At 49.3% G+C, this 10,318-nt stretch overlaps 1 protein-coding gene across 1 annotated transcript in view; it reads left to right on the top strand.

Annotated features, from left to right (window-relative positions):
- Positions 1-6,895: 6,895 nt before the first annotated feature.
- Positions 6,896-10,318, top strand: part of LOC109513097 (ice-structuring glycoprotein) — a 9,372-nt gene continuing 5,949 nt past the window's right edge. The window contains exons 1-4 of the mRNA XM_019865312.1: positions 6,896-7,171; positions 7,538-7,742; positions 7,841-8,156; positions 9,422-9,535. The gene's annotated coding sequence lies outside the window, so the exon portion shown is untranslated. The remainder of the gene's footprint in view (positions 7,172-7,537; positions 7,743-7,840; positions 8,157-9,421; positions 9,536-10,318) is intronic.

Here is a 10,318-nt window from a genome sequence, read left to right as displayed (position 1 = left end):
GGGGGGGGGGCAACAAATCTCCCAGCAGAAGAGACTTGAGCGCGCAAGACATTTCAACTCTGATGTGGGCGCAAAATCCGTCGGGCTCGCATGCTCTTCGCCGTGTCATGATTCTGTTTGTGAGCGACAGGTGGCGCCGTCGGGCTCCCTCCCTCCCCCTGCAGCTGCGCACCTGTTGCTCGTTCTGCAATTCATGCTTCAAAAGGATTGTTTCGGATTGTTTCTTTTTCGCTCAGTGTGTCAGCGCATGTAGCTGCTGGGGCTAACCTGCTAGCATCGTCAAATGATGCTTTATTTAGCTGCATGGGAGACCCCCCGCCCCCCCAAAAAAAAAGTCTGTTTTCCTCTGAAATACTGAACGCTACCATGTCTCTTTCCATCAGCAATTATTGTTAAGACTGAGATTTGGGATTGTGGAGCGCTCGAGTGGCTTCCTATTTAGCCGGCACGTGTGTGTTGTTGAATCAGATTTGCGATTCCTCTTTCATCCGTGACGACTTCTTTTGAGTGGTGACGTAAGCGCGGGAAGACACTCGCCGCTCGGATCCGTACCGTCAATCCTCGAGCGGGCTTTCGCCTTTCAATTCGCGGACAAAAATCATTTTAGCCGAGCGGGATAGCCGAGCGGGTTTCTGGATTTCACTTCAGTCCTCAGCGGTGACTTCACGTTGATGCCATTTTGCATCCTCCTTTCTCCTTCATGAGGAGATGTTTCTTCCCGCTGTCGAGGAGCCTCGTTGCGTGTTGTGAGCGGCGAGCTTCGCCGTACGCGTAGCAAGATTGAGTAGCTGTTTACTTGAGAACTTGTCGACGTACACGCTCACGCTGTCATTTTGACGGATAGCTGCTCTCTTTTTTTTTTTTTTTTGCTACTTTGAGCGGCGCGCGACAAAGTCTTCTTTCTCATCAGGGCGGAGCACCGGGACAACAGAGGGTTGCGCTACTTTTGGTTCACCTTCACGTCGCTTTTCGACTGCTTATTCTGCTGAAACAACAGCAAACAAAAGTCAACTCAAAAGTCCAGGGAGAGTTTTTAATCTGCTGGCGCCGGTTCGAAAGCCAGCAGTGTCATTTCTGTACGAAAAAAGATCATTGGCTGTCAGGGGGCGTGTCATCAATGAAAACCCCCCCCAAAAAAATGCAAAGAATCCTTTGGGATGATCCATTGATCTGCAACGTATCAACCGCTTCTTCTCCGAGGCTCCGGGGACTGGCATTGAAGAACTAGAAAGAATGAAATGAAAGAAGTGGAAAAGATTGGGGAGGCGGGAGGAATATCCGCTCAAAGATTGATGAGCAGGCAGGACTGTCGGCCGGCCGGCTGTGTTTTGCGAGCAATAAAAGATGGACTAATGCATCCCGTCACGGGCTCCCGGAGGACGACATCAAGCGGGCCGCGGCTGGGACAGTCGCGCGTTTCAACTTTCTCAACGAAAAGGAAAAAATGGAGGAAAAAAAAAGGGCCGCCGAGCTGATTGGCTTGCTTCAATCTGCCCCCCCCCCCAAATGTCCACACTCGTCCGCCCGCGTCATCTCATTTCCGGGTCTATCTCGGTGACAGACCGAGACTGCCGTTTTCTTCCCCGATCAAAACAATGTTGTCTTCTACTGTGATCAAAACAATGTGCCCCCCCCCTTAAGCGGATAATCCACGAATTGCATTTTATTTTAAAATATTCATTCTGTGTCTTTCATGCATTTTTTTTTCTCCACTTTTAAATCATCCCGCGGGCCGGATCGAACCTCCTTGGGGGGCCGGTTCCGGCCCGCGGGCCGTATGTTTGACACCCCACTGGCCTAGACGTTTTTGATGTTGATCGCTTCTGATTGGCCGTTAAAGTAAGAGAAGCAGGAAGTGATTTGAGTGACCAGAGTCGTGTTCTGGAACGTGCTGCGGGCGCAGACGCCTTTTTTTTTTTTTTTTTTTGCCTCTTTGAATAAACCGCATGAAAGGATTCCATCTCTCCTTTTGTCATTCGTAAAGTAGAGCTAGCCACTGAAGAACGACGAACCCCTCAACTTGCATATCTGCTGGGAGGCAAGTTGTTGTTGTTGTTGTTTTTTTGTCTTTGAAACCGCCAAGTGGGTAAACAACATCAGCGGCGGCGAATTGATGGGCTCCAGAGCACAGTGGTCGGTCATGTCAGGGTTTGAAAAATGACGCAATTGGCTAAATGCACAACTATGGCCTATGCTCTTCTTGTTGCTAGCGTATCATGAGCTAAAGGCTATCTGTCATGTTCGGTTTAGTTACATTCGACGGGACTTTAATTTTGGCGACACAAACCGGAAGTATCTTGTCATGTTCCGTTTTAGTTAGAACCTAGGAGACTTTAATTTTGGTTCCATAAACCGGAAGTACCTCGTCTAGTAAAGAACGCATGGCTTCGTGCTAGTTGTTGTCTTCGTTTCTCGTTCTCTTCTTGTGTATACGCCTCGGAAAGCATCGTCTGAATTTATACGATGTCTACTAAAACCGTTGCTTTAATTCTAGTCTTGAAAATATGTAATATTAAGAACGTATTTCTGTCCGTTTTTTTTGCTATGCCACGTTAGCGTTTGGGCTATCCATACTAGCATATGGGCTATTGCATGCTAGTCGCAGTTATTTTCGATGCTAAACATGCATATTTTCTGTTGTATTTATGATACAATAAGCCAAGTTTACATTAGTTAAATGTACAGTGATGACACAGAGACATTTATTTTGAATAGTGTTTAATGAAAACGTCCTCCTTTTGTGTTTCTGTTTCTCTGTACAGTTTTACAACATAAGGAAAAAGAAAACTAAAGCTCCATTTCAACGTTTTGGAATCTTGGTCTTTTTTCGTTGTTCGCTATCTGTCTTATCTGTTCACGTCCCGGACACGGACAAGTAGGGCAGAATACTATCCTTCCTCAACAGTCTGGTCCAAACAGGATTTTTTGTTTGGTCATTTTTTTTTTTTTTTGTCCTTCCTGAAAAGATGTACAGATGCCGCCTTCATGGAAAGTTGGACCCATTCGACGACGGAGCACGCTGTAACATCCATGCCGGGTCACTAGGTGGCAATGTGGTCGTTGGAATGGAAACTTTGCCGAAGAAACATCTGTTCGGTCCACGACGTACTATCGCAGTTTGCGTTTCTCGGCTCCGCGGCGCGACGGATACAAAGGAGTTCATTCGTTGACGACGGCTGAATTTTACCGCCCGCGGTTCGTTCGGCCACCCGCCGCTCGAGGCGCTCGAGACCCTTTTCCTGATGAAAAGGCTCGACCACCGGTTGCTACGTTGGAAGAGTTGTGAGTTTGCTTTTGAAGCGTCGAGCTTCCTCACTTCTGCCGAAGCACACGCCCGCGTTTCAAATGCGTCACCACAATGTTCCCAAATGACGTTTTTTTTCTGAGAAATTTGGCCACTGAGGAATTGAGTTGTAAAGTACTATATTTTCATCAGAAGTGAGTATTTGATTTATTTAGTCATCGTCGTCATGATGAAGATGATGATGAGCGCTCTGACAATCAAGTTGCTGCGTTGACATCATTCCTCATCGGTTGGACAACGTTTCTCTGCACTCTTTTTTTTCTTTGTGTAAAGAGTCACAATTACCACTTCATCCCATCCCAAAAAATGGGACCAAAATAATCTGACCAAAAATGAAGAAACGGCTACCTGGAACGGAAACCAAAGAGTAGGTCAGTCACCGCATACGTCCGGGCCTCCAGGTATATGATGGTAAATATTTTGGATATAAGAGAAACTTTATCGGTCCCACCAGGTGTAAATTGGCCCCGTTTCGCCAGCAGGAGACAATAGAAGAAAACGAAAAAAGGGGCATGTTGGCGGGGACATTTGTTCAAGACGGACAGAAAGCAACAATTTGTCTTCTCCAAGCTATCGAGAAAAAAAAAGTCCCCAAATACCTGCGTGGCAAAAGGCCCTCGATGGAATAATGGCATATTAAATGGCGCTTCTGATATGGGGGGGGTGCTGAAACGGCAATTAGGCCCCTTTTCACAATGGTTCCAATTTAAAACCGGTGTTGCGCTGGATAATAAACCGCCAGGAAGATGATGCAGTTGCGCACGTCGGCGTGCGGCTCGTCCCCGGGCGGCCGCTTCTGTGGGGGAGATAATGAGGTCCTTCGCGGTAGCTGGAGGAGGCGGCCGATGGAGTGGGAGGGCACCGATTCAATCTCGCTGCATTTTTTTTTTTCCTTCCTCCCTCCCGTCTTCGTCAGCATTGTGAAGCGCTTGAGCCGTATCGCCCGCCCGCGGCTCACCGGGAACGCCGCGGCCATCTCTCTTTCACATTTGTCCAGCGTAATGTATATTCATCGCCATCGATTTAGGGGCCGGGTCATAACAACAACAACAACAACATCAAAAAAAGACAAATATTTTCACTAACATTAAATATTAAAAAAAAAAAAGAAAAACTAATAAAAACGGACAAACTTTGACTTAAGTTTACATAATTATCTCGCGGGCCGGATTAAACTCCTTTGCGGGCCGGATCCGGCCCGCGGGCCGTATGTTTGACACCGCTGGCACTAAACGAAAGACAAATCACGAGATTGAGGAAAAAAACGAGACTCAAATTGACACCCAAAGCACATGGAAGTGGAATCATTGTGTTCCCATTCGACTGCAAATGGGAATTGGCAAACTATTGGAATTGGCGTGCAGGCGTTCCTTCCGGTCGATCTCGTCTGGTGTGGCATGTCTGGGCCTCGATGGCTCTGGTGCTCAGGGCCTGCTCCTGTGCCGTCCTTCAGGCCAGCCCTCTCGCGCCACCCGGAGGACTTCTTGAGATCAGCCACTTCAGTTGCGGTCCGGTGGGTACATCCCAAGTAGGGGCTTGTTCTCCCATCATGGTCCTCATCCTCTGTCGCCCCTTGTCCGAGACGTTCTCCGAGTACCGTATTTTCCGCACGATAGGGCGCGCCAAAAAGTCTTCCATTTTCTTAAAAGCTCACCGAGCGCCTTAAAATCCGGTGCGTCTTGCGTATGGTCATTACGGTAATACGTCGACTCCAAGATGGCCGCCGGCTCACGAATGAGGCAAGCAAGCTTTCAGAAGTTGCTTCGGCACACCGAGACGGAGTCAAATCAAGGTAGAATATTTCGACATTGCTCACCCCCTTTTTTTCGTCCCCCCCACAAAATTCCTTTGGTACCATTTCCAACAGCACAAAAACGTCCTCCGCGACACCGTTTTTCGTCGACAGTGACATATTGGAAGAAATGCGTTGCCGAGGATAGGCAGGAAGCTTCACAGAAGCAGAAAAGAAACCCCACAGGAACAACATACAAATGAAACCGCAGCATGGCACCTGGGGACGTGCAGAAACCCAGCAAAGTGTTTCATCCCTCCCACCCTTTGCGCTCCCTCGCCGGGCCTTTTTGCCCGCTCATCTACGTAGGACAAGTGGCGCGGTGTCCCAAGCAATTCACGGAACAAGATGAATGCGCGGGACATCCGCCGACGTGCCAAGGCGCTCGTCGCTGACAAGTTTGCCGGCTGCACAAAGGCCGGACCCGCGCCGCTTGGTTTCCTTTCTGGATCCAAAAGCGCGGCTAAAATTGGAATCACCGTGACAGCGCCGGCGTTAAGATGGATTGCTCCGTATTAAAAGGCCGCCGTCTCTTCACTTTGCCGAATCAAACGTGAATTCATATTTGTGACAGACAGCTGACCCGGGCGGTCCGCGAAAGGAAGAAAAGGGGGGCCGGTGGGGGGGTGGCGCAACGGTGCTTCAGACCGGGGTAGCCGTATCCAAAGGCTCTCGGAAGGAGGCTTGATCGAGTGTCGGCGGCTTAACCGACCGTGCCAAAGTACGCCTCGCTCCTGAAGGACAAAAGGGAGGGTCGGCGCTCGGGGGGGGGGGGAAAGCGCCGACGCCATACCTCGCGATGCCCTTCCCGCTCACCCGGGAGGCGAGCTTCCCCGTTTGAATTTGCTGACGATAGCTTGTCCGCGCGCCAAGGAGCGATTCCCGGCACAACCCCCGGCCATGAATTAGCAAACAATATTCCTGCCGCTGAAGGCTGAGCTTTTGTCGGCTGAACTCGCGCTGCATGCGGTTGAGACGGAATTGATTCGGTTCGGGGTACACTTTGGGAAGTCTCCGACATGTCAAGGCAATGTGTGTTCGCATGTGGACGCAGACACCGAGGTTGTTTTCAATGAAAATTCATGAAAAAAAAAAACGACATTTGAGCCCTAAAAATGTGTTGACAAAATCAAATCAAGACGAGAATGCTTTGGGGGAAAAAAAAACAACAACAACAACAACAACTCGATGTTATGTCAACTGAACTTCTTCTATCTTATATGATAGTTGCTTCATCATGTGCAGCACTTTGAATGCAGCGATGGCCGTTTGAAAGTGCTCTAGAAATACAGTTGAATTGAGTAAACTGCCTAAAACGAACTATAATTATCCTACACACGTCCTTCGTTTTCGTCTTTTGTCAATTTATTGACGACTTGGCCCCTTGGGGTTGACGTTTCAAAACGATTTTGACACGACAGCTTGGCCGTGGGCCGTACGAAGGAAGGGCGAGCGGCCTTCCGGGAGTGGGTGGTCCTTCGGACTCTGTGTCGCATGGGAGTGACGTCGGCTTGAGGCAGCGGCCAATAACAACTTGCCGTTAAATGACGTAGTTCTCGGCGACAGGAGCGCTTTCTAGTTTGACGTGACTGTCGCACGTCCTTCGTTTTCGTCTTTTGTCAATTTATTGACGACTTGGCCCCTTGGGGTTGACGTTTCAAAACAGAGCGATTTTGACACGACACCTTGGCCTTCTGGGAGTGGGTGGTCCTTCGGACTCTGTGTCGCATGGGAGTGACGTCGGCTTGAGGCAGCGGCCAATAACAACGTGCCGTTAAATGACGTAGATTCTAGGCGACAGGAGCGCTTTCTCGTTTGACGTAACTGTCGGACTCTGCCCGTGTTTTCTCTTTTGTTGTTATTCATATATGTAACATGCAGTACGCTGGACTGTGTTGAATCCTATCCAAGTCCCACATCCACTTTAAACGTTTGTCAACGTTGGCAAGCAAGGGCGGGAAAGCGAGAAGGCCATCCTCGTTTCGATGTTCGGCTTGGGATGCATCGAACTTGAGTAGTAAGGGGTATACACCGCACTTCAACTCAAAGTCTGCGGACCCTTAGGCGGTATCTGGGTGAGGTTTGTGGATGGTTGTTTGGAAAATGTTTCTGTTGAAATTTTCTCCTACACAAGACTGGGACGTTTTTTTTTTTTTTTCATTCTTGCACACAAGAAAGACGCATGGTTGAAACAAAAAAAAAACGATACTAGCAGCTCTAAAAATGGAATTAAAACTAACTAAATCAAAAAAAAAAATCCAAATGAAATGAAAATTCCAAGACGGTCACTCACTCACTCCTTCCCAGCCAGCCGTGAGGTGGCAGGCCAAGTGCTCTTTTTTTTTTACTTTCGGGTGCCAGACAGAGCCTGCTCTTTACATAACATGCAACATGCGGGGATTATTAGTATTATTATTATGATATTTTTTTTTCTTTTTAAGATTTGCACGTCCTCCGTACGCTCCAAGGTGTCGGCAGCCGTCATGCGTCGGGCATGCCTCGATGCTCGAGTGACATCTAGTGGCCAACTTGGCGACTGCATCGTCAAGTTGGACGGCCTGATCTTGTCGGACGACCCCCTCCCGCGGCCTGCAGGGAGGGAGACCCCCGAGTGGAAGAAATGCATCGAGGACACAACTACGACAAGTAAGCACTTGGCAGCTTTCTCTGCTTACTTTCTACCTTGATGCAATCGGGGAAGATGATTTGTTCTTTTGTTTTCGTTTTTTTTTTTTGTGGATCAGGTTCACGGCCCCCAGACGACCCTCTGGGACGCACGGCATGGTCCCAGTCTTGACAACTTACTCAGGACAGAGCCGCTACCGGCAATTCTCCACGTTCTCTCCGCGTGCGGAACAAAAGAGCCGGTCCGCTGTTCCGGAACCGGGACGAAAGCCACGCCGCTGCCCCCGAATCTCACATCCGGCCTACCGGACGGACCCTCCTGCGCGGCACCCCTGAATAGACCTGAGCAGCGTGGATTCCTCCGGAGTGGGAACGCACCCCGCCGAGGATAGGAGAGCCTGCCTCGGCCGCCCCCGGACTCGGCTTTTTGCGCAGGTAAAGCTTGTCGGTGGGATTGAGGAGGCCTTCCGAGTATTCTCCGTCCCCAATTCGCAACGTGCCTCCTTTGAAAAAAAACAAAATAGCAACGACGATCTTGCCGGCGTGACGCAAAACGCTCGCACGCCAACGGGTGTCTTTTGTGTCGCGTTGCTCACAAAGGCCGAATTGTTGTGCATGGTGGGGGGGGGGGGGGGGGGGGGGGGGGTCTCCGATTTCGCATTGTGTTTGACCGAAACCAAAGGCCCCGCGTAGAAAATAGCACCTACCAGCAACGAAATGTTCAGTCAAGTGAGCAAAGGCACTTTCACTTTGTACAAATGCCAGTTTGCTCACCAAGTTTGCAAAAAAAAAAAGTAGTGATGCAACGCCGTTTTCTGGGTCATGTCATCATCTACCGAGGTTTCATAAGAAGTCGGGCCTATTTTGTCAACCAAAGTCATGGAAAAGTACACATGATGAAATGAAGGGATTAAGTCAATCCAACCCCCCCCCCCCCCCCAAAAAAATGTTTTCGAACCGAAACTGAAGAATTGACATCAACAAAGAATGGGGGGGGGGAAAAAGAAGGGAGGAAAAACTGCTTGGAGGAGACAAATCTGCTACATCCCCCTCGCTTTGTCCACCCGGGGGCAGTATCGGACGGACGTTTGGAGACGGCGTCCCGGAGGCTTCGCTCCTCTCTGGGCTTCTCAGTACGGCAGCGATATCGGTGCTTCTTTGCGCAGGATGAGGAGTTATTCTATCGCTTATATTTCTATTGGATATTTATTTCTATACTTTTTGTCTTTGACTTTCTCCCTTTCATCATTTTGCTGCTGTAAATTGGCAATTTCTCCATGGTGAGACAAATCAAGGTTTTCTTCTCTTATATGCCTGCGATCGACCGTCTACGCGTGTTTCACTCGCGTTCACGTGACTTTCCGGGGTCGCCGCCGCTCTCTGCCACTCAGATGCTAATCGTTAGCCGCGTGCCTCGGCGGTTTCCCTCTCGCGGGATAGTTTTCTCGTCGCCGAGGCTATGCGGACGCTTGAAATAGCAAATTGTTTTGTTTGATGTTTAGTTTGACGGTCACCTTCAGCGAAAAAGTGGCAATAAACGCCTTCGATTCTCACTTTTTTTTTTTTTGAAGAACATTTCGTGTTATTTGCTAACCTGCTGCTTGTTTTGGGTCACCTCAACAAGCTCGTACGAATGTGGCAATACTGCTTTTGAACAGCGTCCCCCACCCCCACAGTCACTAATTGCTGATGTTTTTCAGGTGAGTGCGTCCACGCCCTCTTTTGCCGCCCCGAGCGGCGTCGCCAGGACAAGAGAGGAGCCGAGCGAGAGCGAAAGTCTTGCGCCAGCTCATCACCTGCCGCTGACACTCGAGGTGAGTGCGCCTCTATTCAAAAAAACTTTTTTTGTGGGGGGGGGGGTTTAAGAATACCAACATCAGCGTTGTCGTGATTGTGGATTTATTATTGATTCTGTCATGTACGAGCCTAAAAGTGACTTGTGGAAAGCGACAACGGTGTCCGTGAAGAAGCGGAAACGGACACCTGCCTGCGTGTTTTGTGCCCTAAGCTTATTATATATCTGATCCGTGTTAAATACGGATGTGGAAAATGTGTCGGCTGCGAGTGTAATCGATGAGGGATCGTTATTCCATTGAGAATATGAAACTATTTGCGTGTGGGTCGATATTATTTTTTTCAATGTTTGCTTTTGTGTTGTTTCAAATTCGATTCATTTGTTCCTTGTTTTGCTGCGCTCTTTGGAAAGATATTTTTGTTTGTGTTCTTTATTTTCCTCCCATTCGATTCACCGGAGCTGTTGGCGCAACTTTTTTTTTTTTTTTTATGTGGTCAACACCTGTAATTGCTTCTTTGGGGCGTGGGTTACCACGGCAACACGTTCTCCCGATGCGGCGGACGAAGACGCGCGGTTTCCATGTGAACTCGGGCCACCGCGGCGGCTGCGTTTCTAGGGCGCCGAGCCTCAGAGGAGGCCGCCGCCGGCGAGCGCCCGCCGGGACCGTTTTTGCGAGCGCCGCGTCGCCAGACAAACGGCGAAAAACAAATCGGGCAAAAAAAAAAAAAAACAAAAGGGGGGGGTCGGGGATCGTCAGCGCTCTCCGTTCTTTTGTCTCCGTTCCCGCCCCAGAGCAAAAAAC

The sequence above is a fragment of the Hippocampus comes genome, unplaced genomic scaffold (assembly GCF_001891065.2).
Source record: "Hippocampus comes isolate QL1 unplaced genomic scaffold, H_comes_QL1_v1.1 scaffold444, whole genome shotgun sequence".
Lineage (NCBI taxonomy): Eukaryota > Metazoa > Chordata > Actinopteri > Syngnathiformes > Syngnathidae > Hippocampus > Hippocampus comes.
This window is presented reverse-complemented; position numbering and strand designations above follow the sequence as displayed.